Source organism: Notothenia rossii, assembly GCF_949606895.1.
Source record: "Notothenia rossii genome assembly, chromosome: 4".
Taxonomy (NCBI): domain Eukaryota; kingdom Metazoa; phylum Chordata; class Actinopteri; order Perciformes; family Nototheniidae; genus Notothenia; species Notothenia rossii.
This window is the reverse complement of record NC_136902.1, coordinates 32,662,091-32,683,965: the sequence shown is the minus strand read 5'-3', so window position 1 is coordinate 32,683,965 and position 21,875 is coordinate 32,662,091.

The following is a 21,875-nucleotide window of genomic DNA, read 5'->3' as shown; positions in this document are numbered from 1 at the left end:
TATTGTTGACTACATTTTATTATTTATTAACTACAACGTCACCGAATCAACATATCTGTATAATCATGACACTCCCTCCTTTGAGCATAAAATGCTCAATTGATATTGCAATGATTACCGTATTATGAACAGGACATGTAAAACCCATAACGTTGCATTAAATAAATATAAATTCTCCGTGTACCCACAAGGCGTACAAAAATATCATATGATGTATGGCTTTCTGATGGCATAAATGCATATTCACAAAACATTTTCCATTAGCACTTCTAATAGTTTACTTGTTTCAATAATGGCTTTTGTCATGGTATTATGCATCATCGTTGCTGCGAAAAACAATACCCCTGGTGTTGCTAATGCGTCTCAATAATTCTAGGATTAGAGGATTGGTTGACACTGCTGAACTAACATATGATAAAATAATCTTTCTCCAAACTGGAGGGAAAATAGGAACTATTCTCACAGAGAGTGACCTGCATGAAGGGCTGCTGCCCCTCACTCAAATGAGATATTGCCTTACGCACTACACTATAAATCAGTAAAGTTACTCAAGAATAAATAAATAAAGACTGATTCTTGAAACTGTTGTAAAAACCCTACAACTTCTTCATCCAAGCTCTTAATCAGTGTTATGTTATTTAATCTGCGGCTCATGCCTTAAAACAGATACTTCAGACCGATTATAAAATTGTGTTTATGAGAAAAATGTAATCTGACTCCATAAATCACATAATTGTTTGATTAAAAACTGCACTTCTGGCTAAGAATAAATGAAGTTCCCCTTTAAACACAGCCCCGGTCTTCTGACGGGGTCTATCTATGTACTGGCTGGAAAATGTTGGGCCAGTCTCTGTCGCTCCGTCACAGTTCTCCCGCTAACAGTCACTCTCTAGTTCAGCTGGGTTCTTGTTGACTTCTTCACTGGTTTGAGACAAGCGACCCTATCGGACACCTCCCTTTGTAGCCAGACGTCACCACAGCAGAATCGAGTTTCTGTTTTCAGGTCTGGACAGCTTCACGTCAGGTGTATCGCCGCCCCTTGCATATTTTGGGTGGAAGCCCGTCTTCTTGACCTCACTAGTTGTGTGGACACAATAGTTTTATGTGAGGGGGAACAACATCACTCGTAATGTATTTTCCTTCTCATAATTACAAAGATAGTCTGCTAAATGTTCTACTCTGCTACTTCTAATTGGTGGATGCTCTGTGTAAATGCAATATTCTACTCACTATCTTTTAAATAACATTAAACCTCTCCCTCCTGTGGTGACGTATGTGGCTCTATGTAGCTGGTTTTCTAAATACTCTAGTGCTGAAGATGCATCACCTGATGGTCTGGTCCTCTAAGCTTCCTCATTGTTGTGGTTGATACCAGGCTGTCAGTGGCATTCGGTTCATGTTTGGAAATCCTGTGCGTCTTTGACATCTCTGGGACCCCCTGCCTCCGTCGTCATCATGGAAACTGCATGGTGGGCCGTTGTTTGGTGCATGTGATGGGTATTTCATTTGTTGTTGTGGACAATCTCTAGCCCAATGGCCCAGCTGATTGCATATGTAGCATCCCTCGAACCGGAGAACTTTTCCTCTGCCTCTGCCTCCTCGGAAACCTCCTGGTTGTTGGTTCTCCATCTGATTCTCTGGCACTATCTGAGATTCAACTGTTTGAGATGTCTGCACTGCATTCTCTGGTTCTTCCTGAGCTTGAATTGTTGGAGGAATCTGCCCTGCCTTCTCTGATGTAGCTGCCATTTGCCTTGCCGCTTTCTTGTTTTTATTAGCTTCGGTATCTTTCTCAGCCATTTGTATCTTCAAGGGTCTTAGTTGTAATGTTTTAATTTCTTCGTCTTTTTCCCTCTGGGTTGCTTGGTATTTCATATCGTGGTAAATGAGATGTTGTCTCCATTCTTCAATGGGTATAGCATCTAATGCCACCACATCTCCCAGGCTTGCCTGTACTGATTGGGGAAGGGCGTTAATGACCGCGTTCTTCCACAGCATTACGACAGACGGTGAAACGTCATGTCGTTCTCCAGTGCAGTCCTCCCACACTCCTTCACGTCTCTTCAGGAAGGCATACATGTCTTCCCCCGGTTCTTTTCTCAGGTAGTTGAGGGCCTGTAAACTCTGTGTTGTTGGGTAGATTTGACGAATGGCAGTCCAATACCTCGACCTGACTTTGTTGAAGAAAATGTAATCTGGAGAGTTGGTGCATTTGGCCTTGGAATCCACTGCTCTTGCCTTTAGTCTTCCTTCTATCCGTCCAAGCAGTGCCCTCATGTCTCCCAAGCACAGTTGGTCTTGGACTGTGTATTTCTCCAGATCATTCACCCACTTCTGACCTCCTTGTGTAAGTGGAGGTAGTTTTGCCGCTAATGCTTCCATGTCTCTGTGAGTCCATGATTGGTATTTCAATCCTCCTTCTCCAGCCGCTATCAGCGGTAGCATGAGTGTTGAGTAGTTCCTGAGTCTTCCAGCTTCAGTTACGGTTGTGGTGTCTGGAGAACCTTCGCCTTCTCTTCTCTTGAGTTTTGCTTCCATACTTTTGCTGAGGTCTTCCATCTTTCTGTTGAGCTCCTCTTCCATTCTTATGCCTAGTTCTTCCAATCTTCTGTTGAGCTCACCAGATAGGAGTCTTACCTCATACTCCAAGTCTTTGACACGTGTAGCCGTGGGGAGACCGTCCAACTCCAATACTCCTCCTAAAACACCTAGAGTTGGAGCTTGTATTGGGGGTTGAAAGAAACTGTATTCTTCTGTCATGTAGGGAGGAAGCGCATCTGTCAGGCTTGGAAGGAGCTTTGAAGGTTGGATTACTGGAGCTTCTTCTGTCTTTTCTTTCTTATCTTCCTTTGCTGTGAGCTCTGCTCCTTGAGCCACATACATGCTGTTCGTTGATTCTTGGCTGACATATTTTAGATGGAGTACCAGACTTGTAACTCTAGATTTTCTTTTTTCAGCTCTGTTCATAGCAATGTTTTCAGGTCCATACCAAGAGGGTTGTCCGGCTTTGATCCATGCTTTTTCCTGTTGTAGGTATTCAGCATTCTCATGTTCAACTACAGCTTTTCTATGGGCTTTCGTTGGTCCAGGCTGATCATCTGCTGGAAACAGTCCTCTCGTTTGCCACTGTTCCAATAGTTTCTCCATGTGGTTCCATGTCTTTTGTCTAAGATTTGGAACTGTTATAGCATCTGATCTGATTTTTATCCTTCCCTTGATATCTGCTGTTGAGCCTGGCTCTGCGTCTAGTCTCAACTTAGTTTGTTTAAAGGCCCAGTGAAGTGTGCACCTGTGCATGATCTGTTATGCTAATACGTATAGTAATGACCAAAATTGTCCATTGGAACCCATATCAAAAAATGTTGGAATAGCAACAAATTTGACGAGTTTTGAATTTTCCGGGGAAATCTGCAGTCGACCTTTGCCTTCGTGGGCGTGGCTTGCGATCTACTGCGTGACGTCACGAGATGGACGCCGCTGCACTGTTTACATTCACCACCGTTCGTTTTTTCTCTTTTTCAAAGTCGAATTTCTCAACGTTTTTGAGCTAGTATTTTCCTGGAAAGTGTGTCGGAGTCGACTGGAAGTGATTGCCAATCGAGAAAACCTGACAATGGAGGCGACAGTGAAGAAAGAGGGATGAAAAACACAGGGGAAACGATGCATTGTCGCTGGCTGTAGTAATGTCAAGTCTGCCGAAGTGGCGATGTTTCTGTTCCCAAAAGATGAAGGTGAGCCTGGCTGGTGTCATTGTTTCGGAGATTCTTTGATTGATCATGATAAATAAAGGCCACTGGTCGATTCGAGAGAGAGAGAAAGAGAGACTGAGAGAGTTACAGGGTTGTTGTTAGCATCTGGTGCTAGCTCGGAGCTAACGGAGATTAGCTGTTTCAACAATAAGGAGAGGGAGAGTGCTCTCCTGTGGGACTGAGAGAGATAACGTCAGCTCAGGGAGGTAAACTGTAGCCTAAGTTATCTCAGTGGGTTTGGTCATCTATGTAAACAAATATTTCCATCTATGTAATATTAGTTGTATAAAATAGGTTAAGAAATCATTCCAATGTTTTTTGATTATTGAAATATATGTTTCATATGAGTGTTGAGAGCTGTATCCGTAAATCTCTTAATGTTGCCCTCAAAGTGCACCAGATTGATCACTTTCCTCATCTATCCTGTCCGAAAAGCTGTCCAAATCAATCATTTCTCTCACACTAGTATCACTTTCCAGAGTCTCCGCCATGTTTACAATCGCAACTGGGTACATCTTGTGACGTCACAGCCACTATCGTCTGCAACTTCCGTTAGGCTCAGACGGCAAAATTAATAATTCATTAATTCATTAATTATGAATTATTAAAAATTATTTTAGCCATGAACAGGCACAATGATATGTAAGGAATGAAACTGCCATTTCATTTTGGTGCAAAAATATGCACTTCACTGGGCCTTTAAGTGGCATGTTCTCTTCGTATTCGAATGAAATTATGAAGTTATCAAAGACTGAAGCACTAATCCTCCGACTAGCACCTTTGTTCCTGATAAATAATATCCTATGTCATCCGATCTTAACTTTAAATCAGGGTTTTTTTTTTTTGTTGTTGTTGTATGTAAATATTATTAAAGTAAATTAAAATATAAAATTTGTGCACATTTTTAAATTCTTAAAAATAAAAATTGTACAGTGTACAGTATGGTTTTGACTTTGAAATATGAAAATAGAAATCTGTGGTAAAAATCTAAATCCACTGTGTACAGTGCATACTGAAGTGTATGAAATTATGCAAATGTCTCAACTTGTGTTAGCTTCAATAAAGTGGTGTTTGAATATTCTACAGTCTAGGTTATGTTATTATGTAAAGTTTCTCATCTTATAATTAGAAACCACTTTGCAATTCTATTCTGGCGATCAAGCTTATGTTTATTTATAACACTTAAAATTATACTTCACATGGTATGGTGTTTCTTCTATTTGTGTAATAATTCTGTACTACGACCAGAGTGCGCTATTTTAATTTCCTAGCTTAATCCACTAGGGAATAGCTGTTGCAAAATTGAGTTGTTTTTAACAAGGAGAAACTTATTTTCCTTAAAAGTATCTTTAAAATAGGAAAAACATTACACTATGGTTAAACAACACAGCACGTAACCGCCAAAACACATTTGCAACCAGGAATATTTCAAAAACCGCCAAAACACATTTGCAACCAGGAATATTTCAAAAACCGCAAAAACACATTGTCCAGCAGAATTAGATCAATAATCCGCCAATACACTTTTGCCAGCAGCAATACTTCAAAACTTTGAAAATACAACAATCCTTCCCTTTAATATCCAAAAATTGATTCAGCCTTCTAGTTCCAACTGTGACCAGAACTATTATTCGTTCTTCACAAGATGGAGGTCAGGAAAATGCCTCATTGGAGTGAAACCAGCTGCATAAGAACAAAGAAAGGAGTGCTTTGAATTTGCATTTCACGAAATGGCGATTGCCCTGTCTTTGTTTTTCCACATGTGGGGTGTAAACAAGATGGCACCCGATTATTTCGCACTCTGACTTTTAGACAAAGAGATTTGTCCATGCGGCTCTCAGGTGGGAGTTTAAACAATGGCGAGGTGATCTTTAAACGAACCGTAACAAAGTAAACCACTGGTGTGGTATTATAAACCCTGAAATCCAAGCCAAAACAACACTTAGTTTAAAATAACATTTCTATCTAGTTTACTATGAACAAAATGGGCTTTATCTTATTGATATCATCACTTAAAGTTAGGAACCCTTACGCACTAGCTATAAACCTGTTCACGTAATATTTGACTTTATAGTCGACTATGGGCTTTATCTTATTGATATCATCACTTAAAGTTAGGAACCCTTACGCACTAGCTATAAACCTGTTCACGTAATATTTGACTTTATAGTCGACTATGGTTAACTGTTGCTATTTGGACACGCCAAACCGGGACCAATATGCAGACCTATCAGCAACTAATAATAGACCGTCGTCTTATTAATGCACTGCTGTTGTAATTCCGATTACCGTAACCCACCAGCAATATCTTGTTTAAAAACAGAACAGTTTTAACCACTGATAAAGGCTTAGACCTTAACCAAGCCTTTTCTTGAAAAGGACTTTCTTTAAAGTACTGACTTCGGTTACTTAACCCTGAGTTGATTCACTATGCCCTGCTGGTTTTCACTTACTCGGCCCTTTACCCCCGATATGTCTCCAGATCTTAACAAAAATCGTCAAATTGGCTATATACCCTTACGTCATAGGCTAACTAACTAGGAACGTAACAAGAGACACCTACGTGAAAACAGCAAGGCACCTATCCGAAGTACAATGTCCACACACATTTATATTTAAAATGTAACACCCACACATGGTTAATAGCATGCAGGGTTAATGGAACAAAAGAAAGTGTGAACTCACCCTGCTTGTGACAAAACAACGCCTCGTGGTTTTAGAGTGATTATTTTATCAATTTGGGTTGTTTTAACATTAAAATGCCCAGCTATTTTCAGGATCCGCCGGCTGCCGTCAAACACACAAATCTAACTTTGCCTAGTTTAACTAGTGAAGAATCTTTGTCATAACAGGCATCTTCTTACCGATTGATTTGAGCTCTTGTGTGTCGAATGGCTGCAAGCGTCTCCAGGAAACAGCCGGTTGGTTTTCTCTCCTCGGTCAGCGGGATCACGTCGGGGAACTCACCAGATTGTAAACTGTGTTCGTTATTCTCCCGTCCAGGAGAGAAGCTTTAAAAGGAGACTAAATGGAGTCTCTGTGAAAGTTCAATTGGGTACTTTAATTAAAAAAGGCGCGGGTTGGTCACAAGCATGATATTGTTCAGTCAGACAAACAGCTGTGATCCGCTCCTCGTTAGGGAAGAGAAGAGGCCGATCTCTCCTCCGGTGCTGTTATATATCCTCTGCTGGCTCCTACCCGCCAGCCGGCTCGCCTCGTCTCCAATGTCCGTTGTTGCATTTAAACAGAGGATTGGTTCTTTTCACATTCAATATATGCTTAACATGCCTTTTCTCCTCATATTCTCTTTCATCACTTTTCATTTAACACATTCTAAACGCTGTAATCGATACTCTAAAAAATACTTCTCGGCTCGTTTGGTTTCCGGTCATTCCGGATGTTGTCACATGCTACTCTCGTCTGTAAACAATAATGTATTCAAATAAACTCTACCTTCATTTAATATTCAGCATGGTAGTATCTCGACATCTATAGTTGTAGTGTTAAATCAGTAGGCTTCGGTTTGCACCACTCCATATCATTTCACTACTAAATTCACCTCTTTAGGAAATCGTATATTAGCCACATGCTAAATGCTAACCGTAGATGAAGGATTTTCAGAATAAAAGCTTAACTGCTTGTGCACAAGAATTTCTGGTTTTTCAGTATAAAAGAGCATTAAAACTGACGGCATGTTTAAACTACATTTCCCCATTAAAACATTGATTTTAATTTCTAACATTGGGCACAGAAAACTTAGATGTCTATATAAGCTTCTGCAGTGAGGTTCATGGCTGGTGAGGCACTGACTCTTCAGGTTTACAAATATAATATTTTGACCTAAATCAAAATATAATATTATTTTCAAAAGCTTTTTTTGTCTGATGCTTCGATTAATTTTAAACAGACAGTTCAACAAAAGGATACCCAAAAAATGTAATTTTATCATTTAAATATTGAATTGTTCTCTCTTAGTAAGATCCCATTTTCAATAAAATTGCGGTCTGACCTTGACTTGAAGATGAAGTCCATTTGGCTATCCTTCTGGACAAAAATCTCTATTACTTGTTTGTAAAAGTCCTCCTTATCTTCTTGTAGTTTCAAAAGTCTATTATAAATCTAATCGATAGATTTATGATTCGAAAATGATAAAAGTAGGGTAGAAATGTGGATATTATCCGGCTGAACAAAACGTGCATTTATCTAACAGGTACGTTTCCCACAGATCTTATTTTTGAGCAATTTTCTAAAATTCTATGGAGAAATCTCATTGCTATTTGTGGAGGGAACCCATGCGCAGCTTACTTCCTGGTTTTGGGACGCGTCTCTCCCCCTCTTCACACACCACACTTTTCGCGGCACACATACTTACAGCCAATCAGCTCTGAATTATGTGAGATGACGTATGGTGGGGATGGCAGCTCACTGGCCCGATGGTCATTATTTTTTTGCCACACACATTAAATAGGACAATACTCTGAGCATGCGCAGTGTAGTTTTTACAGTCAGCCGTTCACTTAGACTGTGATAGGGAGGGCATGATCGGGTTTTGTCCCACATGGCTCTAAACAGCTCAATAGGCACACACTGTAGACACTAATTAGAAGAACACAGACTAAAACAACAATGTACAGACGAATCAGATGATTAAACATGATCTTAAAATATATTTTATATATTTATTTATTGCATTTTTTTGTAATCATTATTTGTAATACTTTCTGCTGACACTAGGTGGGGCTGTGCCCCACCTGCCCCTAATGACCAGTCCCCACTGGCCGAGAGGCAGGGTACACTCTGGACAGGCTGCCACTCAATCACAGGGCTGACTATCATTCACCTTTAAAAATTCACATCCTTGGCCTATTTAGCATTGTCAATTAAAATGTTCATTAAATGGATACATTTGTTATTCAGGAACTCATGGTCCCTTATTGACATTAATCTGAACATGTTCTATACAACCGTTGTATAGTGGGGTGGCAGTGCTTCAGGATGTATGCTTAGGACTTCTACCTTTTGAGCAAGGTACCAGACTTCAACACGGTTGCTCAGGTGTTGTATACTAGCTGTCCACTGCTCCTAAAACGGGGATGGATTGAATGGAGAGACTTCTTTTCACCGTGTGTGCAGTGCTGTGCACATTGAAATGTGTGTGCCAATGGAAGAGGAATTCATTTGAACCTCTATGCCCATGTACAACTTTAAGACAGAGGTATTATCAGACAATCAATCTGTCATTGCAATATAATAAAGCAATAAAAACAATATCACGGTATTGCAAATGTGACAGCAAAGCCAGCATCCTATAGCCACAAAAGACATCCTGACAAATTAAAAGTTACAAATCTACTCCCCACAAGGAAGTTATTTAGTAGAAGTAGAAACACTTCCAATGGAGAAAGCAACAATATACTGTAATAGCACAAGGCACATAAATTAAACCAGGGTCAACGGGAAACTGATCCTAAAAAGTAAACAATAATGTCTGTGGTAATGTGGGGGCAGCAGTGCGGTGAGAGCCACACGGTAAACACAGTCCTCATAACAAACTAATTATGCTGGGACTGAATTAGAGTTTAATATGCTGCTGGACATTTGTTAACAGATTAATTGAGCGGACTGAGTTGTCTCGGTGTGCTGCTGTGACCAATGCTGTGGAAGACAATAACAAGCCAGCAGCAGGCTTCTGGGATAGCTTTTCAAATGTAGGCTAATCCAATTAATATGAGCGATTACCTGCATGCAGCTGCAATCAGTGATTCAGTGGATCGCCACTCAGCAACAAAGTTTGACTTTGACCAAAAAATGTTTTGCCACAGAATCAAGTGCAATCATTTATTTAAATATGAAGAAGTGTTGTGTCATTATTAACCATTCATTAAAAAAAAAAACTGACACCTTTTCCCCTCAAAAGGTGTTACATTTAAATAAATTACAAAACAACAGATTACTTACTTATGGTATTATTTAAATGCAAGTATGTTTAATCGTGTTATTTTGTATGCAGGTTACTGTAATACATGTAACACGGTACCACTTTACAATAAGACTACCCTTATAAAGGTTTACGAATAGTTTGTAATTAATTAATTAATTAAGTTGTGAACACTTTATAAATCATTAATAAGCTTTTATAAGACATGAGATAAACAGGGCAACTGTGACCGGTTGCTTGCCAAATAGTGAGCCCACATTTATCTGTACTGCTAAGCCTTATATTAGCTACCTAGCTTACTTTGTCTTCTTCATCAGCCAGCATCCTTTGTATCTGCTGTTCACTGAGTTGATTCTCGCTAAGTAGCCAATATAAGGCTTAGTCATCTTGCCAAATAGTGATATGTTAGAACTGGTTTATAAATGGTTCTTAATGATTAATAAAGTGTTTACAACCTCATTCATAACCTAATTATAAACCCTTTATGAATCCTTTATAAGGGTAGTCTTATTGTAAAGTGGTACCCATGTAACTCTCCTAAACTCAATTGTAGTTGCCATTATTGATGTGCCAAAGGCAGAAAGTCATGCTGTAAGGAGAGTCTCTTTAGATTCATTCACCATCATTTTTTACTTTCTTTCATCCACTTCAGTGTCTCTCTGCCCTCGCTGTCGTCTCAGAATGAAATGCCATTCTACATTAGGAAGTGAATTGGTGAGACTGATGGTTTTTGAGGGTTTGGGGGGCCAGCTTAGTTGAGAGTGAAGGAATGTGTGATGGTGCGTGTTTGATTCTGTTTGTGTGTACGTGTTTGAGTGTGTGTGTGACTGCAAAGGTGAGAGGAGAGAAAGTGTGAAAGAGAGCTTGTCAGCCAACACGGGTCATGTAATATGCATGGAGGTGTTGGTGTCAGTCTGCTGGAGCGAAAGCTGCAGAGAAGTGAGCACGGGCCGGGGATTCTGAACTCTGCAACTCTCGTTGTCTGCAATCCCACTCACCAAGGCCAACCTATGCCTTTCAAATGCAACAGCTCACTTCATCAGTCCTGCTCGCCGCACGCAAGCTGCACTTCACATATGTGTTTTCTTAAAGTTTCACTGTGCCGTTTGCCCTGATTGCAAAAATAATACTTTGGCTAAATTGGAGCTTAGGTAAGGACTCCCAATACTGGAGGTTACTAATGAAGGGTATTCGGGTGACTAATACATTATTGGGAATTATTAAATTTTGACAGGTTTTTTATTATTGACGATGCTGCGCATCGATAATAACGAGTTAACTTGTGAAGCCCTAATATTTGTATTTATTGTTTTTTAAGCACTTTATTTTTAAAAGATGCTAATTTTCAAAAGATACCTGTAATACCTTTGATGTATAATTTTATGACAATCAACTATAGTTAAAAGAACATCTTCTAGGTCTAAAGTAAAAAGTAAATTACTTCAGATGCAGTTCACCTAAAAATCCAAAATATATATTTATCCACTTTATTTTAGGCAGAGAAAATATGCTCTATTTTGATTTGATGTGAACTGTATTTTTTAGTAAAAATCTTTACCCAGTCTGGAGAATGATTATTTCTGATCTCAATGGCGTTGATTTAAAAGTCAGACGTTGGGTTCCTTCATTAATTAACCAGATTGTACCTAGAAATATACCATAAGGGGAGGTTTTGACCTTGAGAAGAACTGTAAGAACAGTTTTCAGTATTCTTCTATTCTCCTTTGGCTTCAGTTCCAGGCTTAATAAATCAGTATGGGAAATGCCAATAATGATCATATCAAGAACAGCCATAACAAAAGTCCTTCTGATTATCATGTTTAAAATATGCACTTGTAGTGCCGTGAAAAGGGAGTCGGAGGCGGTGTATTCAGAATGGAGTTCCAATCTTTATTAGCCATTAATAACAGAGAGGTTAACACATGTCTGCTCTCCTCGACGAGCTAGCATGTAGAATGTCAGCTGAAGTTACCGGTGTTCCCACTAAAGGGTCCGTGTGGCAACACAATACGAGAGGTGAATTATGTCCAATAACGTGTCACCACACAAGCTCCCCCAGAATTCACGTGTAAACAAAATCCGTATGGCGGGGAGGAATAACCCGCCTGCCCCCACGAGACCTGCGCACCGGAGTCGGTGCAGCGACCTCCGGCTGTGCGGCCCCCGACAGAGGAGGGACCGGAACAATAGGCCCACACTCCCTGACAGGAACCGAGGCCGGGGGTCGGCCCCGTCTCGGCGGCCGAGCCAGTGTAACGGAGTTAAAAATGTGTAGACATAAATATAGTTATAAATTACGATTTATAATGGGTTGTGAATTTTATTTTTATGAGATTGTTTACTTTTGATGTTTTTGAGTTATGTTTCTGGTGGGAATACTTTCCCGTTGCACATATTTTTCTATTTCCTGTATGTCATTTCCACTCTCCCCTCACATTGAAGTGAGTGCTGCGGAGGGTAAGCTGTGCTGGGAGAGGTGTTACAAATCATTGCGGTTTTGTGTGATGGACCGGCTGTTTGGGTTGATGGAAGTGATGTGTGTTGTTGAGTGTTAATTTGGGTACCCTATTGACCCGTTTTTGTTTGGTTTTCACCGTAGGAAATTGTATTTTTTTAGTGATATCTGAGGTTACCTACTGTAACCCCAGCTTCTATGAGTACATGGCGCAACCCTCTAAGGCAGGGGTGCCCACACTTTTTTGGCTGGTGAGCTACTTTTGAAATGACCAGCTAACCGAGGTCTACCAACCAAAAATAAAAACCCAAATTGCAAGGGTTGCTGAATAACACGTTTTATTTTTACATGGGATAACTACAATAGGGCTGCAACAAACGACTAATTTGATTATCGATTAATCTATAGATTAATGAAACGATTAATCGACTATTCGGACTACTACTGTGTGCCTTGCACAATTTCTCAAACGCTCTTATTTAGCCATCAACTTTTAGATTTAGTTTGAGGTTGTTTTAGGCATGTGGAAACTAACAATGAAGACAATAAAGATGAATACTTGATTCAAAAATACATCTATTATTAAATTAACTTAACAAATTGTGAACAAAATTAACATTGCTTTTTATTTGAATTAAATAAATAATATTTCACATCAAAAGAAACAACAATGTTTTAACAAATCTTATTAAATAATCTTATGACAGAACTGTAAACAGAATAGCTGAAACTTTAACAAAATAAATAACTCAGTTACCTCTAATCATTAACCCATGGTTGTATAATGTTGTTAACTCTGTGTGTTGCTGCTAGCATACATAACACCTGACGTGGAAACGTTACTCGTGGATGGGGCTACAGAGCTACTAGAAAGACAGTCGAACCCGGTGCATTCCTCCGTCTGAATGTGGTGCACTTTTGCTAAATGTTTAGACAAATTGCTCGTGTTACCGCCCTTACATGCTAAACACTTTTGGTGACGAGCATTGCCCACCTCAAGACGGGTAACATGTAACCAGTGCCACACCTTGGAGCGCTTCTCTCCACCATCTCCTCCGTGTGTTGCTGCATGTAGCAGATGCGTGTGTGTAAACTGCCCCACCCCCTTGCAAACAGACGGGGGAGAGAGATATCTCTTCTGGATTGGAAAGATAGAAAATACACCGACCATAGACGCATTTGTTTGTCTTTTTGCATGTTAGAAACGAGTTGGCGACACTAAGACTAAGAGATAATGTTTGTGTAGCAATAATACATGACCTTTCTCTTTCTCAACTCGCTACTCGGAGGGAAGTCTCTGTCATATGCTTTGTGAACACTCCGATAATGCCTCTCCACGTTACCTTTCTTTGGCAAAGCGACGCCTGCTTTACAAATAAGGCAAATAACCTTTGAATGTGACATCACAAAAAAAGATTCTCCCTCCCATTCTGTGTGGAAGTGGTATGTCTTTAGCTTTTTGCTCGTTCCCGCACTCATTTTGTTGTTTGTCTCTCCCGGCACTTGACTGATTTTGTATCGCTTTGCATTCTGTGTTAACAGACTGGAAAGCAATAGGTCGCTTTTTCTGTCAATCAAGTCAACTCCTGAATTAAGTGGCAGGGAGGCCAAAGGAGGAGGGATCAAAACCTGTTTTGTCTATTTTAACGGAGCTGGATTTTTTTTAATTTATGAATGATTCGCGATCTACCAGCATTGCCCCCGCGGTCGACCGGTCGACCGCGGTCGACGTACTGGGCACCTCTGCTCTAAGGCTATCGCTATTGGGTAATCCCCCTGCGCCCCCGCGCAGCACTGAAACACTTGTAGTCCACGCCCACCCGCAAGGTGGGCCCCATCCTCGGGCCTCCTTGCGGTATAAATAGGAAGGAGGCCCGGCAGTCTGCTCCCGTACCAAATAACTTTTCTTCAGCTATTCGTAGAGCCAGTGGGGCCCAGCGCTTAGAGGGCTGCGCCATTTACTCATAGAAGCTGGGGTTACAGTAGGTAACCTCAGTTTTATTTCGTATATGGCTTCGCCCTCTAAGGCTATCGCTATTGGGTTAAGGGCGAAGCATGATGTAGTCTGCGCCCCACTGGGTCCGCCCGATACTAGAAGCACAGACACACCTGCTAAATAACACCCCATGCCTGTTGTGCCATGCGTAATGGCGCATCACCGTCCCTGGAACATAGCAAAACATGCCTATCTTCCCGACGGGGTGAAGGCTGGGAACAATACATACTGGCCGCTGTGAGAAAGTAGAGACGAAGGTCCCTCCTTGCGCAGCGGTAATAGAGGGGGAACAGCAGCTCTCTGCGTGTCAGACAGGTAGGAGAGCGCCCAGCTGGATCCCTGACGTCACTCACTCTGACCACGCACTCCGTACAAAGTGTGTCAGAGGAAAAAGGAACATCCCTCCTATAAGAGGGGAAAAGGGCCGCTCTCCGCGTGCCGAGAGGCAGGAGAGAGGCGCACAGCTGACTCCCTGACGTCACTCACTCCGACAGGACACCCAGTACAGGGTGTTTCAGAGAGGAATGGGAGACATCCCTCAAATAAAAATGAATAAACGAACAGGGGGAAGACCAAGATGCAGCCGTGCAAATATCTTCCACTCCACATTCCTCCGTGCAAAGCCGTGGAGGAGGAAATTCCTCTGGTAGAGTGCGCATTGATGTTCTCCGGGGGCTCCACCCCAGAGGAGACATGCCTGTGATACAGCCTCACACAGCCTGTGTGACAGCCGTTGTGCAGACAGAGGTTGCCCGATCGAGCGCTCTCTATAGTGCACAAACAGGCGCTGAGAATGGCGCAAGGCAGCCGGGCGCGCCAACTAACAAGACAGCGCGCGCACAGGACAGAGGAGATTTTAAAAAATAGGGGGGGTAAAAACCGCGCAAGACACTGTTCCTGGGATGACAGGAGTGTTTCTTGTATCCCATGGAACTGCTGAGGGGAGAGGCTTCTCTGTGAAGTGCCGTAATGGTCTTCATGGTGACGAGCCAAGCCATCGCCGCCGCTGCCCGTGAGGCAAGAGAGCTGCGAGGGAGTTTCCACACGCTGCCTTTCACTCCGTCTCTCCTCATGAGGCGCGTACACGCCCAGGGGATGAGAGGTGTGTGCATGCTGTCCACACGAGGTGTTATAACGGTGCTCGTGGTTATTATGACCGTGTGTAGGAGGCATATCTGGGACAGAGGAATGCCGCGAGTTCTGCAGTTTATAAACCAATAGGTTAAAACAGCAGGCTTCTGCAGCGAACGAACCACCTCTGGAGTGTCCCCCTGTTGGAAGAGACCCAAGGGGATCATCACGTGACCAGCTGACGCCAACGCAGAGCAGCTGCGTCACGGAGAGGGCTGTGTGGGTTGTGACACGCCGGAGGAGAGCTGTCAGTTCCTCCCCTCGCTGCCGCGAGAGCCGTGCTCTCATGCTGGCTGAGTTTAACTCCACTCCCAGATAAACGATTATCTGAGAGGGAAGAGGACAGCTCTTCTTCCAATTTATTATGAAACCCAGGCTTTGACAGATGCGATACGAGATGTACCGTCTGTAAAGCGACTTCCTCCCTGGAGCGAGCAGGCAAATAGCAGGTCGTCCAGAGAAAAACCACACTCTCATCCCTCCTCTGTGTAGTGTCTCCAGCCTTCTCTACACAAATGCGAGGAGCCAGGAAATATCCGAACGGCAGACGATTGTCTCGTCTGATATTCCCTGAATGGAAAACGCAGGAATTTCCTGTGTTTCGAGATGATGGGTACGTGGAAGCATCCTTCAGGTGGAAGTGAACCAGTCGTCCTGGTGAAAACATTCCAGCACCTGTTTGATCGTCGGCATTTGGAATACTGACAGATCGAGGATGACTCATTCCCCCAGTCTTTTTCGGGATTAGAAAAATAACGGGAGTGAAAACCCCTGATTTTCCTCCCTTTGAGGAACCCTGGAAATATCCTCTTTCAACAGGAGTTCCGGCAGCTCGGATTGGAGCGCAAGACATAGCTTCTGGGAGGACAGGAGTGTTTCCTGTATCCCATTGAACTGTGGGGGGAGAGAGGCGAACTGCAGGACGTATCCTCTGCTGATCAGCCTGCTCATCCATCTGTCCATCAGACACATGCGCTGCCACTCTGAGAAACACTCTAAGAGCGGGCGCACATGCTCGAGATGTTCTGTGGTCGTCATGGCAACGAGCCACGCCAGGGAGCCTCCACACGCTGCGCTTCACTCCGGCTCTCATCATGAGGCGTGTACACGCTCAGAGGATGAATGGAGGTGTGTGCAGTGCTGTCCACACGAGGCGTTATAACAGCGCTCATGGGTTTATTATGCCCATGTGTAGGAGGCGTATCTCGGACAGAGGAATGCCGCGAGCTCTGCAGGTTATTAACCGAGGTTAAAACCGGCAGGCTTCTGCAGCGAGCCCTGCTGTCTACTTAATCAACAGATTAGTGGCAGCCGGCTTAATTAGTGAGCTCTGCAGGTTATTAACCGATAGGTTAAAACCAGCAGGCTTCTTGCAGCGAGCCCTGGCGCTGCGGGCGCTGCCGCTGGGGGCACTCAGCCTGGAATACTGCTCATTCCCCCGTTCTGGCTTCTCTGTGATGCCATTGCCCTCGCCGCCACTGTGAGGCGAAAGGGCTGCGAGGAAGCCTCCACACGCTGCGTTTCACTCCGACTCTCATCATGAGGCGCGTACACGCTCAGGGGATGGATGGAGGTGTGTGCAGTGCTGCCCACATGAGGCGTTATAACGGCGCTCATGGGTTTATTAAGGCCGTGTGTACAAGGCATATCTCGGACAGAGGAATGCCGCGAGCTCTGTAGTTTATTAACCAACAGGTTAAAACCAGGCTTCTGCAGCGAGCGCTGCTGTCTACTAATCAACAAATTAGTGGCAGCCGGCTTAATTAGCGCGCTCTGAAATTTATTAACCAACAGGTTAAAACCAGGCTTTAGCAACGAGCCCTGCTGGCTATTAACCGACAGGTTATAGGCAGCTGGTTTACACAGGGCGTGAGGCAACCCCAGGTGGGCTTGGACCAGACGGGCTGCGCGGGGTCCTCCAAACGCTGCGTCTCACTCCGACTCTCATCATGAGGCGCGTACACGCTCAGGGGATGGATGGAGGTGTGTGCAGTGCTGCCCACATGAGGCGTTATAACGGCGCTCATGGGTTTATTAAGGCCGTGTGTACGAGGCATATCTCGGACAGAGGAATGCCGCGAGCTCTGTAGTTTATTAACCAACAGGTTAAAACCAGGCTTCTGCAGCGAGCGCTGCTGTCTACTAATCAACAAATTAGTGGCAGCCGGCTTAATTAGCGCGCTCTGAAATTTATTAACCGACAGGTTAAAACCAGGCTTTAGCAACGAGCCCTGCTGGCTATTAACCGACAGGTTATAGGCAGCTGGTTTACACAGGGCGTGAGGCAACCCCAGGTGGGCTTGGACCGGACGGGCTGCGCGGGGTCCTCCAAACGCTGCGTCTCACTCCGACTCTCATCATGAGGCGCGTACACGCTCAGGGGATGGATGGAGGTGTGTGCAGTGCTGCCCACATGAGGCGTTATAACGGCGCTCATGGGTTTATTATGACCGTGTGTAGGAGGCGTATCTCGGACAGAGGAATGCCGCGAGCTCTGCAGGTTATTAGGCTAACCGAGGTTAAAACGGGCAGGCTTCTGCAGCAAGCCCTGCTGGTAATCAACAGATTAGTGGCAGCCGGCTTAATTAGCGAGCTCTGCAGTTAATTAACCGATAGGTTAAAACCAGCAGGCTTCTGCAGCGAGCCCTGGCGCCGTGGCGCTGCGGGCGCTTCCGCTGGGGGCACTCAGCCTGGAATACTGTTCATTCCCCCATTCTGGCTTCTCTGTGATGTGCTGTAATGGTCGTCATGGTGACGAGCCACGCCATTGCCCTCGCCGCCGCTGCCCGTGAGGCGAAAGGGCTGCGAGGAAACCTCCACACGCTGCGTTTCACTCCGGCTGTCATCATGAGGCGTGTACACTCTCAGGGGATGAGTGGAGGTGTGTGCAGTGCTGTCCACATGAGGCGTTATACCGGCGCTCATGGGTTATTATGACCGTGTGTCGGAGGTTTATCTCGGACAGGGGAATGCCGCAAGCTCTGCAGGTTTATTAACCGATAGGTTAAAACCAGCAGGCTTCTGCAGTCTACTTAATCAACAGATTAGTGGCAGCCGGCTTAATTACCAGCTCCGCTTCCTCGGAGGCTCTCGCGGAGCAGACCAGGAGCGGGGGAGCCTCACTCCCCTTTGACTCGCCGCCGGGAGACCCTGTCTCTGGGGTGGCGAGGGAGCGGAGACGTTGGACGGAGCCCCTGCAGCCGCCGGGGCGGTTGCTGTGGGCGTCTCTCCGCTTGCGGCCTCCTGTGGCCGGCGTGGACGCCGCGGCTGCTGCGGGCGTTGGTGCCGCTGGCAGCTCAGCCGACTGGAGCCAGCTGTACATGCTGGCAAATGCCGTCCACCTGTTCCGCGGCCGTTTTCATGGACTCCACCATGGCGTGGAACTGGGGTCCGAACAGCCCGTCTGGGCTGATTGGAGCGTCCAGTAGCACTTTTCTGGCAGTCTCCGTAACAGACGCCGCCGCGCTGTGGTGACGGAGAGGGGGAAAGCATGTTCGGCCGCCAAGCTGGCACCCTGCTCCGACTCTGTCTCCCCCGTCCGGGGGAGAGGAGGGAGGGGAGAACCGAACGGTGAACCGTGGAGGGAGGCGGGGCAGGAGTTTCTTCAGACTCCTGCCCGGCACTCTGCCCCAGGGACACGAGGCCCCGTCCGCGGGCTCGTAAGCCTGGATGGGCCAATCGTCCTCCTCGGCCACAGCAGCAAGAGTGTCCGCTCTCCGCTTCCTGTCGCCCGAGGGGAGACAAGCGCAGTGCATGCTACCCGCGTGCTCTGACCCCTGGCAGGATTCGCATACTGCTTTTATCTCTGCAGGTCATAACTCATTATGAACCCAGAGCCACATGAGGGACAATCACGGACGCAGTTGTTGCTCATGATGATTCTCAATTGCTGTGCTTCAGTAACTGTGCTGGTTTGCTGAAAAAAAGAGGGAGCAGATTGCCGGGCCTCCTTCCTATTTATACCGGAAGGAGGCCCGAGGGTGGGGCCCACCTTGCGGGCGGGCGTGGACTACAAGTGTTTCAGTGCTGCGTGGGGGCGCAGGGGGATTACCCAATAGCGATAGCCTTAGAGGGCGAAGCCATATACGAAATAGAACTGCGGTGTGGTTTTGGCGGGAATTAGACGCGATCTGCGTCATTTTCTTTGTTTACATGTTAACCCTTCCTTTATTTTCTTTTGTAAAGATGTGCAGCGTGGATTTAAGGAGAATATTGTGTTTTGTTCTCAGGTATGTTTGTGTTTGTATTTTTGTGTGATTACTTGATAAGATTTTCTTGTTCATTTCTTAATCTATAAATACTAAAGAGGACTTTGAAGTGAGTGCTGCGGAGGATGTGTAGCGTGGATTTAAGGAGAATATTGTGTTTTGTTCTCAGTCCTCAGAATAAACGCCAGAAAAGACACCTAGATGCTTCGCTGTGTTTCCTGATCGATAACAGGTCGCTTATGGTTGTGACCCGTTACACCAGCACCACCGGCCGGTTCACGTCCAAGTGAGCAGCCTTCACCCGGTCAACCGTGACATGCTCAGCCTTACCGCCCATGTCGACCACCAGGTGTTTGTCACTGTGTTCCAAAACCCGGAAAGGTCCGTCGTAAGGGGGCTGCAGGGGACCCCTGTGTGCGTCGTGACGAATGAAAACGTGCCCAGCCGAGCGTAGCTCCGCGGGAACTTGAGACCCCGGCGTACCGTGCTGAGTAGTCGGGACTGGAGCGAAAGCCTCCGCTGTGTCTCGCAGAAAAACTCACTGGGCCGTGGCAGACCAGGGAGCTGATGCATTTGGGAGGATATCCCCCGGAACCCTCAGCGGCTGACCGTAGACCATCTCCGCTGTAGAACACTGCAGTCCTCAGGCCCAGAATCACCCAGGGCAGCTTGTCGACCCAGTTACCTTCCGTAAGGCCGGCCTTGAGGGCCGCCTTCATGGAGCGACGGAAGCGCTCGCAGAGGCCGTTAGCCTGAGGGTGGTAAGCGGTAGTCCTGTGCAGCTTAACCCCCAAACCGCCTGCCACAGCGTTCCAGAGCTCGGACATGAACTGAGAGCCCCTGTCTGAGGAAATGTCTGACGGGGTGCCAAAACGACACACCCACGTTGCAATGAAGGCCCGGGCAACGTCTGCGGCCGATGTCGAAACGAGTGGAACCGCCTCCGGCCAACGGGTCGTTCTGTCCACCATGGTGAGGAGGTAGGAAAACCCCTGAGACGAAGGCAATGGACCAACCAGGTCAATGTTGACTTGATCAAACCTCCTCTCAGGCACCAGGAAACGCTCCAACGGGGCTTTCGTGTGGCGGTGCACCTTAGCGCGTTGACAAGCCACGCACTCCCTGGCCCAAGTCCTCACGTCCCTTTTCAGCCCTTTCTAAACGAACTTCGCCGCTACCAAACGTACCGAAGGTTTAACGCCGGGGTGTGACAGGCCGTGCACAGCCTCGAACACAGGATGCCTCCAGCTGGCAGGGACGACAGGCCGCGCCAGGCCCGTAGAGACGTCACAAAGGAGAGTAATGCCGGAACTCCGATATGTAGGAGAGCTGCTGCTGCTGGCGTGCCGACCAAGGCTCAAGACCAAGACTTTTGACATAGCGAAGGTGAGCCGCTTGTGGTCGACAAACGCCGTAAATTCACGGCCTTCCAGCATGAAACGGAAGTGCCGCACGGCCAAATAATGCCCGAGGAGCTCCCGGTCAAAGGCGCTGTACTTGCGTTCCCTAGGCGTCAGCTGGCGGCTGAAAAAGGCGAGCGGCTGCCAAGCAGCCTCCGCCCACTGCTCGTGCACTGCGCCGACCGCGTAGTCCGATGCGTCCGCGGTGATGGAGATGGGAGCCGTAGATGATGGGTGTGCCAGCAAAGCCGCCTGAGCCAACGCAGTCTTGACCTCAGCAAAAGCGACGTCCGCCTCTGCTGTCCAGTCGATTGCCTGCACGGGGGTCTTGCCTTTCAACGCTTCATACAACGGCCGCATGATGTGTGCGGCCCGGGCGATGAAACGGTGGTAGAAGGACACCATCCACAGAAATTCAAGGAGCGACCGTGCTGTGAGCGGGCGAGGATAAGCCGCAACAGCCTCCACCTTCGCTGGCAGAGGAGTCGCACCGCCCTTGGTGACGCGGTGCCCCAGGAAATCGATGTCAGACACCCCGAACTGGCACTTTGCAGGATTGATGATCAATCCATGTTCGTTGAGCCGTGTGAAAAGGGCTCGGAGGTGGGACAGGTGCTCCTGCACTGAAGCGCTGGCGACGAGTATGTCGTCGAGGTAGACAAACACAAATGGCAGGTCCCGCAGCACCGAATCCATCAGGCGCTGGAACGTCTGAGCGACATTCTTGAGTCCAAAAGGCATCCGTAGGAACTCAAAAAGTCCAAAAGGCGTTATCACTGCTGTCTTGGGAATGTCCAGGGGGTGCATGGGCACCTGGTGGTATCCACGCACCAGGTCCACCTTGAAAAACACCCCCGTACCGGCCAGATGCGTCGAAAAGTCCTGAATGTGCGGCACCGGATAGCGGTCAGGCGTAGTGGCGTCGTTGAGTCGGCGGTAATCCCCGTATCTGGCGGGCCCTCTCCTTAGCAGATAAGCTAAATGTCTTAAGGAGAAGG